The 16,940-nt window shown below is 47.2% G+C and overlaps 1 non-coding gene and 1 gene segment (V, D, J or C); both read right to left on the bottom strand.

Moving 5' to 3' along the window:
- LOC128584904 (probable non-functional immunoglobulin lambda variable 1-50) overlaps positions 1 to 16,940 on the bottom strand; it is a 685,263-nt gene that overhangs the window by 190,390 nt on the left and 477,933 nt on the right.
- On the bottom strand, positions 10,818 to 10,916 carry LOC128585302 (small nucleolar RNA U13). Its single transcript, XR_008380015.1, has one exon. It is a non-coding gene; the product is annotated as a small nucleolar RNA U13 (small nucleolar RNA).

Raw genomic sequence — 16,940 nt, 5'->3', positions numbered from 1 at the left:
GGAGGAAGAGGAAAGCAAAGAACCAGACAAACCCTTAGACCAGTTAATTAAAACTTGGAGTGACCAGATGATCCAGAGGTTCATCAAAGAATGGGAATTCCTTCCCTCCCTTCTTTTTCTCTCTTTCAAGATGAGGTCTCACTCTTTTGCCCAGGCTAGGATAGTGGTGCCATCATAGCTCGCTGCATCCTCCAGCTATCGTCCCCTCCCCCAGCCTCTGATGTCACTGAGATTGGACGCATGCCTGGCAGAATGGGAATTTTTTTTTTTTTTTTGTAGAGACAGTCTCACTTTATGGCCCTCGGGTAGAGTGCCGTGGCGTCACACGGCTCACAGCAACCTCCAACTCCTGGGCTTAAGCGATTCTCCTGCCTCAGCCTCCCGAGTAGCTGGGACTACAGGCGCCCGCCATAACTCCCGGCTATTTTTTTTGTTGCAGTTTGGCCGGGGCTGGGTTTGAACCCGCCACCCTCGGCATATGGGACTGGCACCCTACTCACTGAGCCACAGGCGCCACCCAATTTTATTTTTTTTTTTGAGACAGAATCTCACTATGTTGCCCTGAGTAAAGTGCTGTAGCATCACATCTCACAGCAACCTCCAACTCTTGGCCTTCAGCGATTCTCTTGCCTCAGCCTCCCAAGTGGCTGGGACGACAGGCGTCCACCACAACATCCAGCTATTTTTTGGTTCTAGTTGTCATTGTTGTTTGGCAGGTCTGGGCTGGATTTAAACCTGCCAGCTCCTGTGTATGTGGCTGGCGCCCTAGCCGCTGAGCTGCTGGCGCCCTAGCCGCTGAGCTACAGGCGCCAAGCCTTGGCTATTTTTAGAGATAAAGTCTCTCTCTTGTTCAGACTGGTCTCGAATTCCTGAGCTCAAGCAATCCACCTTCCTCGGCCTCCCAGAGTGCTAGGATTATAGACATGAGCCACTGTGCCCCGTCCATCATAGTGACATTTACACTTAGCAACTAGAGTGTTCATAGCTGCTCAATTTACAATTGCAAAGATGTGGAAACAGCCCAAGTGCCCATCAACACGTCAATGGATTAATGGTTTATGTACAGCATGGAATATTATTTATCCCTGAAAAAAAGATGGAAATTTTGCATCTTTTTAACAGTCTTGGTGGATCCGGAGAATATTTTCCGAAGTAAAATATCATGATAATTAGCCAGACATTGTGGTGGGCGCTTGTAGTCCCAGCTACCTGGGAGGCTGAGGCAAGAGAATCTCTCTCTTTTTTTTTTTTGAGACAGAGTCTCAAGCTGTTGCCCTGGGTAGAGTGCTGTGGCATCACAACTCACAGCAACCTCCAATTTCTGGGCTGAAGCGATTCTCCTGCCTCCGCCTCCCAAGTAGCTGGGACCACAGGCACCTGCCACAACACCTGGCTATTTTTTTGTTGTTGTTTCAGCTGTCATTGTTGTTTGGCTGGTCTGGGCTGGATTCAAACCCGCCAGCTCAGGTGTATGTGACTGGCGCCCTAGCCTCTTGAGCCACAGGTGTGGAGCCAGCAAGAGAATCTCTTAAGCCCAAGAGTTTGAGGTTGCTGTGAGCTATGACTCCATAGCGCTCTACCTAGGGTGACAGAGTGAGACTCTGTCTCAGAACAAAAAAACATGATATTGAAAAAATAAGTATTGGGCAGCACCTGTGGCTCAGTGAGTAGGGAGCCGGCCCCATATGCCGAGGGTGGCCGGTTCAAATCCAGCCCTGGCCAAACTGCAAAAAAAGAATAGCAGGGTGTTGTGGTGGGCACCTGTAGTCCCAGCTGCTTGGGAGGCTCAAGCAAGAGAATCGCGTAAGCCCAAGAGTTAGAGGTTGCTGTGAGCCGTGTGACGTCATGGCACTCTACCCGAGGGCGGTACAGTGAGACTCTGTCTCTACAAAAACAAAAACAAAAACAAAAAATAAGTATTGGGTGGTGCCCATAGCATAGTGGTTACAGCGCTGACTACATGCAGTGAGGGTGGCAGGTTCGAACCTGGCCCGTCCAGCTAAACATCAATGACAACTGAAACAAAAGAATAGCTGGGCATTGTGATGGGTGCCTGTAGTCCCAGCTACTCAGGAGGCTGAGGCAAGAGAAACACTTAAGCCCAAGAGTTTGAGGTTGCTGTGAGCTGTGATGCCACAGCACTCTACCTAGGGTGACATAGTGAGACTCTGTCTCAAAAAAAAAAAAAGGAAACATAATTATTACATGTATTAAATATCGATTTGAAACCAGGAGATTAACAATCACAGACCCACAGGAGAGAAAAATCTCAATTTTTCTCAAGAAGGGGGAAGGAGAGGAGGGGGCTTAGTAGCTTCCCATCCAGTGGGTTCAGTGCATGGATATTTGGCACAGTCCTTGGGTGTAGGACACAGCTACAACTCTGATTTTTACCTGTGATGTGTATGGTTTGTACCCTCTCATCAATCTGAAATTAAAAAAGAATGAAAAAAAAGTGTTGCCTTTACAGGATTTAAATTCCAGCAAGAAGGGCAGGCAATAAACACAACAAAGTAACAATGACCTGTAAGAACAAAAATTGTGGGGGGGGGGGAAGAAATACATATTTAGCAGGAAAAAAAAGACAGAGGATTCTATCCGGGGGGGGAAAGTGGCCATTTTAAATAGGGTGATCTGGGCTGGTCTGAGTGCAGGGGAGTGTATAAACAACTGATCACAACTAGTTACAGACTTCAATTAGCCTTAAAATAATAATAATCAGATAAATATGCTGATCCTTATTGAGAGGCAGCTTACTATAGAGACTTGGAGGATGTCAGGAAGAAAGCCAAGAGGATGTCTGGGTGAAGAATATCCAGAAATGAGGCACTTGTGCAAAAGTCCTTGCAAAGATATGTAAAAGAGCAGTGTGAGGAAAGGCGTGGAGGCTCACGCCTGTAATCCTAGTGTGGGAAAATGAGGCCCAGTGGAGAAAGCGAACACCCAAACACTCTATTTAAGAGGAAAAAGGCTTTTATTCAGCCAGCGTAGCAAAGGGCATAAAAGAATTCAACATGGCCGGGCTTTCAGACTGGCTTGGTCTTTCCCTTTTTATTTCCAGTCAAAAAGTTCCAGCCCACGGGTACCTTTCTCATGGGTCAGTTTTAATGAAGCAGAAGAAGGGGTGGGGGCCAGGCTCCAGCTCTTATAGAACCATAGGCTTTTCTTTTTTGAGACAGAGCCTCAAGCTGTTGCCCTGGGTAGAGTGCTGTGACATCACAGCTCACAGCAACCTCCAACTTCTGGGCTGAAGCGATTCTCCTGCCTCCGCCTCCCAAGTATCTGGGATCACAGGCACCCGCCACAACGCCTGGTTATTTTTTGGTTGCAGCTGTCATTGTTGTTTGGCGGGCCCTGGCTGGATTCGAACCTGCCAGCTCAAGTGTATGTGGCTGGCGCCTTAGCCACTTGAGCCACAGGTGAGTCAGAATCACGGGTTTTTACAGAAGCCAAACCAAGAGTTAGTTTTCAGGTCCGAGGAAGTTAGGTCTACAAATTCCTAAGAGATGAGTCACCACAGGGAGGACCTCACAGCTGTATCCTTGGGGTCTCTCTTAGACCTCACTTTTTCCCCCAGTATCCTCCCTCACTAGCACTCTATGAGGCCCAGGCAGGTAGATTGCTTGAGCTCAGTTCAAGACCATCCGGAGCAAGAGTGAGACCCTGTCCTTAAAAATGGCTGGGCCTGGCGGTGCCTGTTGCTCAGTGGGTAGGGCGCTGGCCCCACATACCAAGGGTGGCGGGTTCAAACCCAGCCCCGGCCAAACTGCAACAAAAAAATAGCCGGGTGTTGTGGAGGGCGCCTGAAGTCCCAGCTACTCGGGAGGCTGAGGCAAGAGAATTGCCTAAACCCAGCAGTTGGATGTTGCTGTGAGCTATGGTGCTAGGGCACTGTACCAAGGGTGATAAAGTGAGACTCTGCCTCAAAAAAGAAAAAAAGAAAAAGGCAGTGTGGATGGAACACAGTGGGAAAGGGCAAAGTAACGGGAGTGGCTGAGAGTTTGGGAGCTTTGTGTTCAGATAGCTCAGGAGGGCAGTCACTGCTGCAAGGACTAAAGCTTTGTCTCTTCCTTTTAGCCTGCTTTCTTGGAGGGGAGCCTGGTTAATTACAATGCTCTCAGGCAACATTTCCACAGCCCCCAGATAAGATTAAAGACCTAGGGCTGCACTCTTCACTGCAACCTCCAACTCTCAGGCTGAAGTGATCCTCCTGCCTCAGTCTCCTGAATATCTGGGATCACAGATATGCACCATGATGCTTTGCTACTTTGTCGGGTTTTTTTGTTTTTTTTTTTTTTAGACAGAGTCTCACTCTATTGCCCTTGGTAGAGTGCTGCAGTGTCACAGCTCACAGCAACCTCCAACTCTTGGGCTTAAGCGATTCTCTTGCCTCAGCCTCCCAAGTAGCTGGGATTACCGTCGCCTGCCACAACTTCCAGCTATTTTTTTGTTGTCATTGTTTAGCTGACCTGGGCTGGGTTTGAACCTGCCAGCCTCGGTGTATGAATATGTGGCCGAAGGCATAACCACCATGCTACAGGTGCTGACCTCAGAATGTTTTTCTTTTAACATTTTTTTTTTTTTTGAGACAGAGTCTCACTCAGTTGCCCTGGGTACACATCATCATAGGAACCTCAAACTCTTAGCTTCAAGCAATCCTCCTGCCTTGGCCTCCCAGAGTACTTGGATTATAGGTGTGAACCACCACACCTGGATCCAAGTAAGATTTTTTAATTTTTTTTTTTTTTTTTTTTGAGACAGAGGCTCAAGCTGTTGCCCTGGGTAGAGAGTGGTGGCATCACAGCTCACAGCAACCTCTAACTCCTGGGCTCAAGCGATTCTCCTGCCTCAGCCTCCCAAGTAGCTGGGACTACAGGTGACCACCACAACACCCGGCTATTATTTTTGGTTGCAGTCGTCATTGTTGTTTGGCGGGCCTGGGCTGGATTCAAACCCACCAGCTCAGGTGTATGTGGCTGGCGCCTTAGCCGCTTGAGCCACAGGCACCAAGCCTGCAAGTAGGATTTTTTAAATATTTTATTTTTATTTCAGGACGTTATGGAGATACAAACATTTTGGTTACACATGTTACTTTTGCAGAATTCTAGGCAATGTTGTAATTGTGTCCATTCCTAACAGTGTGGACTGTGCCCATTAGATGTGAATTTACCTATCCCCTCCTCCCCGTTTCCACCTGTTGACTTTGAATTTTACTGTTATATGTACACATTCGTGTTGATCATTTAACAAACTTGAATTCGGCGGTGCCTGTGGCTCAGCGGGTAGGGCGCCAGCCTCATATACTGAGGGTGGTGGGTTCAAACCCGGCCCCAGCCAAACTGCAACAAAAAAATAGCCAGGTGTTGTGGCGGGTGCCTGTGTCCCAGCTACTTGAGAGGCTGAGGCAAGAGAATCGCTTAAGCCCATGAGTTGGAGGTTGCTGTGAGCTGTGACGCCATGGCACTCTACCTGGGGCAACAGCTGGAGGCTCTGTCTAAAAAAAAAGAAAGAAAAGTTGCAAAAATAGGGTGGTGCCTGTGGCTCAGCGGGTAGGGTGCCGGCCCCATATGCCAAGGGTGGCGGGTTCAAACCCAGCCCCGGCCAAACTGCAACAAAAAAATAGCCGGGCGATGTGGTGGGCGCCTATAGTCCCAGCTGCTTGTGAGGCTGAGGCAGGAGAATCGCTTGAGCCCAGGAGTTAGAGGTTGCTGTGAGCGGCGTGACGCCATGGCACCCTACCGAGGGCGATAAGGTGAGACTCTGTCTCTACAAAAAAAAAAAAAAAAAAAAAACTTGAATTTTTGTTTCCATTTTGTGACTTGGTTGCTTTTGAATGGGTGGAAATACAAATATTTCTTGACCATCAAGGGACTCTGGAAGCTTTCTCTTTTCTCAAGATCTGTATTGCAGGGCAGTAAAGGCAGAGGGCAGGAAGGCCTAAGATTCAATCTAGAAACAGTGACAAGTGACCAAGGTGGGGAGGAGGAAGTGAGTGGGGGAAGTGAGTGGGAGCCAGGATATGACCTTGAACCCTGGAAACAGATTAAAGACAGCTGTGAGGACCCTGCTTGGGTACCCGGAAATCCCACAGGAGCTGAATCCTCAAGTCCACTGGTGCACTCTGGACAAGGGAGGGCAGGTTTTAGTTGTCCATCGCTGGAGGGATCTGGAGCACTTCCCAGCCCCTGGGAAAACATCTGCCAGTTTAACCCCCTCACTTCCGCTCAAGCTCCCTTGGTAGAGCTGTGTGGACCTCCTCTCACACCTCATCCCTGCTGACCCCACCTGGCTCCGGGCCCACCACAGGGAGGGTGGTGGGACCTGAACAACAGTGTGGGAAGGGAGGACTCCCACAAGGTGCTGTGCCACCCTGGAAGGTAGCTCTTGGCCCTGGCCCTCAAGCCCAGCCCTCATTCCCTCCTTGGAGCAGCCATTGGACGAAAGGTTTTTAGCAATGACTGTGGACAACAGCGGACACTCCAATCAGGGTAACCTGGCTCAGACACGTGACTGGAAAAAAGATCAGATTATATCAGGTTTAAAGACGAGTGGGACTTCTGATCCAGCTTCAGAAGGCTTTGCAGAGCGAGCCTGCATTTACATGCACACAGGAAACAGTGCTGCAGTGCTGGGGACACATTTCTCCTGGAGGTGGAATAAGGACATGCCAGCTTCGCCCTCCCTTATGGTGCTGAGTGGAAATTACTGATCTGCATGAATCATCTGGACAGGCAACTTTAGGAACTGGTGAGCTAAGAAATTTGGTATTGCCTATAATGTTTCTGTAGAACCAGGATTGGCAAAGTTTCTGTGAAGGGCTAGATAGTAAACAGTAGGCGTTTGGGGCCATGCAGGCTTGGCCTGAACTACAGTGCTTCTCTTTTATCTCTGGCTTTGCTTTTCATGGTTTCAGTTATCTGGGCTCTGAAGGTATGGGTTGGAAAATTCCAGAAATAAAAATACATTTTAGAACCTGCACTGTTTCTGAACAGCTGATGAGGTCTCCATCTGGTCAGTTCTTCCTGGTCTGGAACTGGAATCCACCCTCCAGCTATGGAGGACTAAAACCTGCCCTCCCTGTCCAGAGTACACCAGTGTCCAGGCACTCTGTGCTTTGCACCCTCCCCCACCTTTACTCACTGAGGAGCCTTCTGGGTCATTACATCAGATAAAGCAGAGCAGTATCACAGTGCTATCTTCCAGTAACCCTCATGTTACTTTTTTTTTGAGACAGAGTCTCCATGGCCCTGGGCAGAGTGCCATGGTGTCATAGCTGACAGCAAAGTCAAACTTCTGGGCTTAAGCCATCCTCCTGTCTAGGCCTCCCAGAGTGCTGGGATTACAGGCGTGAGCCACTTCACCCAGCCCTTTTTCTATTTTAGTAGGGAAGGGGGTCTCACTGTTGCTCAGGCTAGTCTTGAACTTTTTTTTTTTTTTTTTTTTTTGTAGAGACAGAGTCTCCCTGTACCGCCCTCGGGTAGAGTGCCATGGCCTCACACAGCTCACAGCAACCTCCAACTCCTGGGCTTAAGCGATTCTCTTGCCTCAGCCTCCCGAGTAGCTGGGACTACAGGCGCCCGCCACAATGCCCGGCTATTTTTTGGTTGCAGTTTGGCCGGGGCCGGGTTCGAACCCGCCACCCTCGGTATATGGGGCCGGCGCCTTACCGACTGAGCCACAGGAGCCGCCCTGAACTCTTTTTTTTTTTTTTTTTGAGACAGAGTTTCACTGTGTTGCCCTCAGTAGAGTGCTGTGACATCACAGCTCACAGCAACCTCAAAGTCTTGGGCTCAAGCGATTCTCATGCCACAGCTTCACAAGTAGCTGGGACTACAGGCACCTGCTACAGTGCCTGGCTATTTTTTGTTGTTGTTGCAGTCGTTCAGCTGTCCTGGGCAGGGTTAGAACCCCCCACCCTTGTTTTTTTGAGGCAGAGTCTCACTATGTTGCCCTCTGTAGAGTACTGTGATGTCACAGCTCACAGCAACCTTGAACTCTTGGGTTAATTGATTCTCTTGCCTTAGCCTCCCAAATAGCTGGGACTACACAACACATGGCTATTTTTTGGTTGTAGTTGTCATTGTTGTTTGGCAAGCCCGGGCTGGATTCGAACCTGCCAGCTCTGGTGTATGTGGCTGGAGCCCTAGCCTCTGAGCTACAGGCACGGAGCCAATATATTGTTATCGTTAATCCCTTACTGTGCCTAATTTACAAATTAAACTATACTTTATCATTGGTATATACAGATAGGAAAAAACAAAGTATATGGAGAGTTCTGTACTATCTGCAGTTGCGGGCATCCACTGAGGGTTTTGGAACATATTCTCCCCCACCCCCAGGTCCCACTCCACCCTCATCCCCCACCCCATCCCACCCTCCCGGCCAGAATAAGGAGGAACTACTGTACTCCACGCCTTCTCTCTCCTTTTTTTTTTTTTTAGAGACCAGATCTACTTCTATTGCCCCAGACTAGAGTGTAGTGGTGTCATTAGCTCACTGCAACCTCAAAATCCCAGGCTGAAGTGATCCTCCTGCATCAGCTTCCACAGTAGCTGGGACTATGGTGGGTGCATGCCTCCACACCTGGCCAATTTTTCTAATTTGTGTAGAGAGACTTGTGGGGTAGGGGAGTAGAATCCCCCCTGTGTTGTTTGGTCTGTTCTCAAACTTCTGGCCCGAAGGGATCCTCCCACGTTGACTTGCCACTGGGCCTACACTCTCTTATAACAGCAGCCATCCTCCTGTCTGGACCTCCCAGAGTGCTGGGATTACAGGCGTGAGCCACTTCACCCAGCCCTTTTTCTATTTTTAGTAGGGAAATGCAGTCATGCAGTCATGACCATGTTGTAACAGAACTTAATTGTGAAGATTGAAATTTTGAATTTAACACAATTTTCCTGTGTTACAAACTATTCCTTTAGGGCTTGGTGCCCGTTGCTCAGTGGTTAGGGTGCCATCCACATTCACCAGGGCTGGAGGGTTCCACCCCTGCCCGGGTCTGCTAAAAAAAAAAACAATGACAACTACAACAGAAATACCTGGGCATTGTGGTGGGCACCTGTAGTCTACTTGGGAGGCTGAGGCAAGAGAATTACTTAAGCATTAGAGTTTGAGGTTGCCATGAGCTGTGACGCCACAGTACTCTACCAAGGGTGACATAGTGAGACCATCTCAAAAAAAAAAAAATTATTCCTTTGTTTTTTTCCATTCCCCCAAATTAAAAAAAAAAGTTAAAAAATCTTAACAATGAAAAAAGGAGGCTTAGCGCCCATAGCACAGTGGTTACGGCGCCAGCCACATACAGCGAGGATGGCAGGTTCGAACCCGGCGCTGGCCAGCTAAAACAACTGCAACAGAAAAATAGCTAGGCATTGTGGTGGGCACCTGTAGTCCCAGCTACTTGGGAGGCTGAGGCAAGAGAATTGCTTAAGCCCAAGAGTTTGAGTTTGCTGTGAGCTGCAATGCCATGGCACTCTACCCAGGGCGACATAGTGAGACTGTTTCAAACAAACAAACAAACAAATGAAAAAAGGGGAAAAAATCCTTAAAAATATATGAAGAGGCTGGACACAGTGGCCTATAATTCCAGCAGTCTGGAAGGCCTGGGCAGGAGGATGGCTTGAGCTCACAAGTTCAAGACCAGCCTTAGCCAGAGTGAGACCTCGTCGCTAAAAATAGCCTTTTATTGTAGCAGCTGCATGTAGTCTCAAAAGAGGCAAGAGAATCACTTGAGCTCAAGAGTTTGAGATTGGGCAATGCCGTGCCTGTGACTCAGTGAGTAGGGCGCCGGCTCCCTATACAGAGGGTGGCAGGTTCGAACCTGGCCCTGCCAAACTGCAACAAAAAAATAGCTGGGTGTTGTGGCAGGCACCTGTAGTCCCAGCTCCTTGGGAGGCTGAGAAAAGAGAACCTAAGTCCAAGAGCTGGAGGTTGCTGTGAGCCGTGACACTACAGCACTCTACCAAGGGTGACAAAGTGAGACTCTGTCTCTAAAAAAAAAAGAGTTTGAGATTGCTGTGAGTTATGACACTGTACCCAGGGTGACTGAGTGAGACTGTCTCAAAAAAAAAAAAAAATGTAAAAAGAAACATTCTTAGCTGTTGGCTGTGCAAAAACGGGGCAGGCAACATTCAGGTGGGGATGCATTAGTGAACTGTAAAATAATTTTAGTGGGCTGTAATCAGCTGGTCAAAAAATATTTTTCACTGACCCTAAGATACTTTCAATTATAAGGTATATTATTTCTTTTCCTTTCCTTTTCTCTTCTTTTTTTTTTTTTTTTTTTTTTGAGACAGTCTCACTATGTCACCCCTGGTAGAGTGCCATGGTGTCATAGCTTACAGCAACAATTCTCTTGCCTCAGTCTCCCTGGTAGCTGGGACTAGTGCCTGCCACAACACCTGGCTATTTTTATTTATGTATTTATTTTTAGAGACAGTCTTACTCTGTCGTCCTCAGTAGAGTGCTGTGGCATCACAACTCACAGCAACCCCCACCTCTTGGGCTTAGGTGATCCTCTTGCCACAGCCTCCCAAGTAGCTGGGACTGCAGGTGCCTGCCACACTGCCCAGCTATTTTTTTTTTTGCAGTTTGGCTGGGCCTGTGTTCGAATCCACCACCCCTAGTATATGGGACCAGTGCCCTACTCACTAAGCCAGAGGCGCTGCCCAACCTGGCTATTTTTAGAGACAGGGTCTCGCTCTGGCTCAGGCTAGACTCCAACTCCTGAGCTTAGGTGATCCGCCCGCCTTGGCCTCCCAGAGTGCTGGGATTACAGGCGTGAGCCACTGTCTTTTTCTTTCTTTCTTTCTTTTTCATGTCAGATGAATAAAATGCTGACAAGGTAACAAGATTTCAAAGAGGCATATCACACAGAATTGTGAAAACCCAATTCCCCTTATGAACTAAAAAAGCCTCCAAAAGGCTTGGTACTCCAAGCTCAGTGGTTAAGGCACCGGCCACATACACCTGCTCTGGTGGGTTCAAACCCTGCTGGGCCTGCTAAACAACAATGACAACTACAACAACAACAAAATAGCCAGGCATTGTGGCAGGCGCCTGTAGTCCCAGCTACTTGGGAGGCTGAGGTAAGAGAATTGTTTAAGCCCGGGAGCTTGCGGTTGCTGTGAGCTGTGATGCTACAGCACTCTACTGAGGGAGACATAGTGAGACTCTGTCTCAAAAAAAAAAGAAAAAAAGGATCCAAGAGACATTATTTTTGATACCACTATAAAATAAAAATGTATGCTGGAAAAAAAATGTAACTTGATTCATATTGATGAGAAGCAATCTGATTTCACAGATGTTAAAGTGGAAATACAAGCATGGCCCTGAGAATCTATGAAATGTGTTAATGCCATAGAAAGTATCACAACCTATCCTTTGTGGTGAGGTGAAGGCATTAATATAGCTGAGAAAATTATTCTTTCAATCTATACACATATACGTTGCATGGTAATGTTAAATCATTTGAATTTGGGTTTCATTAAGTATTTGGAAAACCTGGAATTAATGGGTTAGTCTGCTGTATACCCAAAGGATCATGTTCATAATAGCTAAGACTATTTATTTATTTATGTATTTATGTATTTTGAGACAGAACCTCAAGCCGTCGCCCTGGGTAGAGTGCTGTGGCATCACAGCCTCAGTCTCCCAAGTAGCTGGGACTACGGGTGCCCGTTACAACACCTGGCTATTTTTTGGTTGTAGTTGTCATTGTTGTTTGGTAGGCCAAGGCTGGATTCAAACCCACGAGCTCTTAGCCACTTGAGCTACAGGCGCTGAGCCAACTACTTATTTATTTAACAAAGATTTAGCATGTAGGGTATGACTGACATTGCTCTAGAAGTTGAGGATACAGTAGTAAACAAAACACAAAGTGCCTTCATTCATGTTGCTTACAGTCTAGTGGGCAAAAATATATAAATTGTAGGCGGCACCTGTGGCTCAAAGGAGTAGGGCACCGGCCCCATATGCTGGAGGTGGCAGGTTCAAACCCAGCCCTGGCCAGAAACTGCAGCGGAATATATATATATATATATAAATTGTACATATACTTTGTAGTAGGCAGTGATAAATACAGGTTGAAAATAGCACTGGGAGAATAGGGCATATACGTTGGGGAGGTTGTAATTATCTATTTTTTTTTGACACAGGGTCTTGCCCTGTTGACCAGGCTGGAGCACTGCCTTGAACTTCTGGGCTAATGTGATCTTCCAGGGCTGTGCCTGTGGCTCAATGGGTAAGGTGCCGGCCCCATATACCGAGGGTGGCAGGTTCAAACCCAGCCCCAGCCAAATTGTAACAAAAAAATAGCTGGGCATTGTGGCAGATGCCTGTAGTCCCAGCTACTCAAGAGGCTGAGGCAAGAGAATTGCCTAAGCCCAGGAGTTGGAGGTTGCTGTGAGCTGTGTGACGCCACGGCACACTCTACCAAGGATGATAAAGTGAAACTCTGTCTCTACAAAAAAAAAAAAAATAATATATATATATATATATATATAGTAAAGTGATCTTCTAGCCTCCTAAGTAGCTGGGACTACAAGCATGAACCAGCCGCTTCCAGCAGAGATTATGATTTTTTTTTTTTTGCAGTTTTTGGCTGGGGATGGGTTTGAACTCACCACTTCCAGCATAGGGGGCTGGCGTCCTACTCCTTTGAGCCACAGGTGCTGCCCATTTTTTTTTTTTTTTTTGAGACAGTCTCACTGTTTCACCCTGGCTAGAGTGCTGTGATGTCACTGCTCACAACAACCTCCAACTCTTGGGTTTAAGCGATTCTCTTGCCTCAGCCTCCCAAGTAGCTGAGACTACAGGAGCCTGCCACAATGCCCGGGAATTTCTTGGTTGTAGTTGTCATTGTTGTTTGGCAGACCCAGGCTATAGCCAGCGCCCTAGCTGCTGAGCTATAGATTATGATTTTTGATAGTGTGGTCAGGGAAGCTTTTCTGAGAAGGAGTCAAGGCCCTCAGTCCAGGAGCTCGGAGGGGGTTAATCTGGGGAAAGAGCTTCCAAAACATGGGACACAGGAAAAAGGAAAAGGCATCACAGAGCTCAGGACGGCTGCAGCAGAGTGAGCAAGGAGGACCCCAGTGGATAAGAGAGACAGCCTAGGGTTCTATCAGAAAATGCTGAGTTGATTAGTATTTTCTACCACTGAGATGGACAGTCACTGGGGATTTAACAAGTAAGGGAGTGGTGTCTACTCTCCTTTATATTTCAACAGGGGTGGTGAGGCTACCATGGAGAGAGGTGACAAAAGGTTTAAGAATGGGTTCGTGTGTGGTGGCTACTGTAATCCTAGCACTTGGGGAGGCCAACGCAGGAGGGTTGCTTGAGATCAGGAGTTTAAGATCAGCCTGGGGGCCAGGCGAGGTAGCTCACGCCTATAATCCTAGTACTTTAGGAGGCCAAGGTGGATAGATTGACTGAGATCATGAGTTTGATACCAGCCTGAGCAAGAGTGAGACCTCGTGTCTAAAAAAATAGCCAGTTGCTGTGGCGGGTGTCTGTAGTCCTAGCTACCAGGGAGGCTGAGGCAAAAGAATTGGTTAAACCCAAGAGTTTGAGGTTGCTGTGAGCTATGATGCCATGGCACTCTACTGAGGGTGACAGTCAGACTGTCTCAAAAAAAGAAAAGACCAGCCTGGGCAACATAGCAAGATCCTGTCTCGGCTCGGCGCCCGTGGTACAGTGGTTATGGTGCTAGCCACATACACCAAAGGTGGCTGGTTCAAACCCAGCCTGGGCCAACTAAACAACAATGACAACCGCAACAAAAAATAGCCAGGCGTTGTGGCAGGTGCCTGTAGTCCCAGCTACTTGGGAGGCTGAGGCAAGAGAATTGCTTAAGCCCAGGAGTCGGAGGTTTCTATGAGCTGTGATGCCAGGGCGCTCTACCAAGGGCGACATAATAAGACTACGTCTTAAAAAAAAAAAAGATACTGTCTCTCCAAAATTTGTAATGAGTTATTTGAGCGTGATGGCATACACCTGCAGTCTCAGCTAGTCAGAAGGCTAAGGCAGGAGGATCACTTGAGCCCAGGAGTTTGAGAATGCAGTGAGCTGTGATTGCACTATTGCACTACAGCCTGGGCAACGCAGTGAGACCCTATCTCTAAAACAAACACCACTACCACAATAGAAAAAAGCCCCCAAACCCAAGACAGAAAACATCTACAATGACGCAGGCAGAGGCCCTGGTGCCTTCCCTTGGGTAGTGGCAGCAGCAGTACAAGGGTGTGGCCAGAGTCTAGATACCTTTAGAAAGTAGGCAAGGCAGGGATTGCTAATTGATTGACTGTAGGGTGTTAAGGAGAGTCTGGCAAAGGATGACTCCAAGTTTGTCAACTTAGCAACTGGTTCCTGAGAAAGGGAACATTACAGAAGTAGCTTTCTGTTTTTTTTGTTTTTTTTCCACATGTACAGACACTTTATTAGTTTCTTCTACAAGAGACAATAACATCAATATTTTTAAACAGAAATCTCATTTCATTTGAGAGGCTAAACAGATCCAAGAAAGGAAGATGAAAATTAAATACTTAAATTTTTTTTTTTTTTTTTGAGACAGAGTTTCACTCTGGCTCCCTTAGTAGAGTGCCATGGGGGTCATCATAGCTCACAGCAACCTCATGCTCTTGGGCTCAAGTGATAGTCTTTTTTTTTTTTTTTGTAGAGACAGAGTCTCACTTTATGGCCCTCAGTAGAGTGCCGTGGCCTCACACAGCTCACAGCAACCTCCAGCTCCTGAGCTTAAGCGATTCTCTTGCCTCAGCCTCCTGAGCAGCTGGGACTACAGGCGCCCGCCACAACGGCCGCCTATTTTTTGGTTGCAGTTCGGCCGGGGCCGGGTTTGAACTCGCCACCCTCGGCATATGGGGCCGGCGCCTTACCGACTGAGCCACAGGCCCCGCCCTTTTTTTTTTTTTTTTTTTAGAGACAGAGTCTCACTTTATCGCCCTCCATAGAGTGCTGTGACATCCCACAGCTCACAGCAACCTCCAACTCCTGGGCTTAGGCAATTCTCTTGCCTCAGCCTCCTGAGTAGCTGGGACTACAGGTGCCCGCCACAACGCCAGGCTATTCTTTTGTTGCAGTTTGGCCGGGGCTGGGTTTGAACCCGGCACCCTCGGCATATGGGGCCGGCGCCCTACCCATTGAGCCACAGGCACCGCCCATTTTTTTTTTTTAATTATTACTGTTTCAGGTTAATTGAGGGTACAAAGAATTATGTTATAATGTTAGCATTTGTCAGGTAAAGTCCCTCTTATAATGATGTCCTGCCCCCAAGGGGTGTGCCATACACTCTAACATTGTGCCCTTTAAGTGGGAGCATACCTATCCCCCTCTCGCCTCCCCTCTCTGGCTCCCTCGTTCTATCGCCCACCCTCACCCGCCCTGCACCTTGAATTCATTTGAGTTTTTCTATGTTGGCATGTATTAAATCCTGTACTGATTTCATACTAAAATTGAGTATATTGGATTCTTGGCTTCTCCATTCTTGTGATACTTTACTAAGAAGAATGTGTTCAAGTGATCATCTTGCCTCAGTTTTTCTATTTTTAGTAAGATGAGGTCTTGCTATTGTTCAGGCTGGTCTCAAACTCCCAAGCTCAAGGAATCCACCTGCCTAGGCCTCCCAGAGTGCTAGGATTACAGGGGTGAGCCTTTTTTTTTTTTTTTTTTTTGAGACAGAGCCCAGGCTAGATAGAGTGCTGTGGCATCAGCCTAGCTTGCGGCAACCACAAACTCCTGGGTTCAAAAGATCTTCCAGTTTAATATACACAAGTCCATAAACATTATTCACCATATCAACAGAAGCAAAAACAAAGACCATGTGATCCTCTCAATAGATGCAGAAAAAGCATTTGACAAAATCCAACATCCTTTTTTGATTAGAACACTGAAAATATAAGCATAGGTAGCACATTTCTTTTTTTTTTTTAGAGACAGAGTCTCACTTTGTCGCCCTCGATAGAGTGCCATGGTGTCACAGCTCACAGCGATCTTCAGCTCTTGGGCTTAGGCGATTCTCTTGCCTCAGCCTCCCAAGTAGCTGTGACTACAGGCGCCTGCCACAACACCAGCTTTTTTTTTTTTTTTTTAATTGTGGTTTTTGGCCGGGGCTGGCTTTGAACCCGCCACCTCCAGCATATGGGACCGGCGCCCTACTCCTTGAGCCACAGGCGCCGCCCACACCCAGCTTTTTTTTGTTGCAGTTGTCATTATTGTTTAGCTGGCCCAGGCCAGGTTCGAACCTGGCATCCTCAGTGCATGTGGCTGGCACCATAACCTCTGTGCTATGGGCACTGAGCCAGATGGCACATTTCTTAAACTGATTGGACAAACCCACAGCTAATATTTTAATGAATGGAGTAAAATTGAAAACTTTTCCACTTAGAACTGGAACCGGACAAGGTTGTCCTCTATCGCAACTACAATTCAACACAGTGCTGGAAGTTCTAACCAATACAATTAGACAAGAGAAGGAAATAAAGGGCATCCAAATGGGAGCAAAGGAGGTCAAACTCTTCCTCTTTGCTGACGATATGATCTTATATTTATAGAACAACAAAGACTCAACCATAAGACTCCTGGAAGTGATCAAGAAATATAGTAATGTCTCAGGATATAAAATAAATGTCCACAAGTCAGTAGCCTTTGAATACGCCAGTAACAGTCATTATGAGAGGCTAATTAAGGACACAACTCCCTTCACCATAGCTTCAAAGAAAAATGTAATACCTAGCAATATACCTAACAAAAGAAGTGAAGGACCTCTATAAAGACAATTATGAAACCCTAAGAAAAGAAATAGCAGAGGATATTAACAAATGGAAGAACATACCATGCTCATGATTGGGAAGAATCAACATTGTTAAAATCGGTCTGTACTTTCCAAAGCAATCTACTGATTCAATGCCATCCATATTAAAATACCA

Source organism: Nycticebus coucang, chromosome 4 (genome assembly GCF_027406575.1).
Source record: "Nycticebus coucang isolate mNycCou1 chromosome 4, mNycCou1.pri, whole genome shotgun sequence".
Taxonomy (NCBI): Eukaryota; Metazoa; Chordata; class Mammalia; order Primates; family Lorisidae; genus Nycticebus; species Nycticebus coucang.
This window is presented reverse-complemented; position numbering and strand designations above follow the sequence as displayed.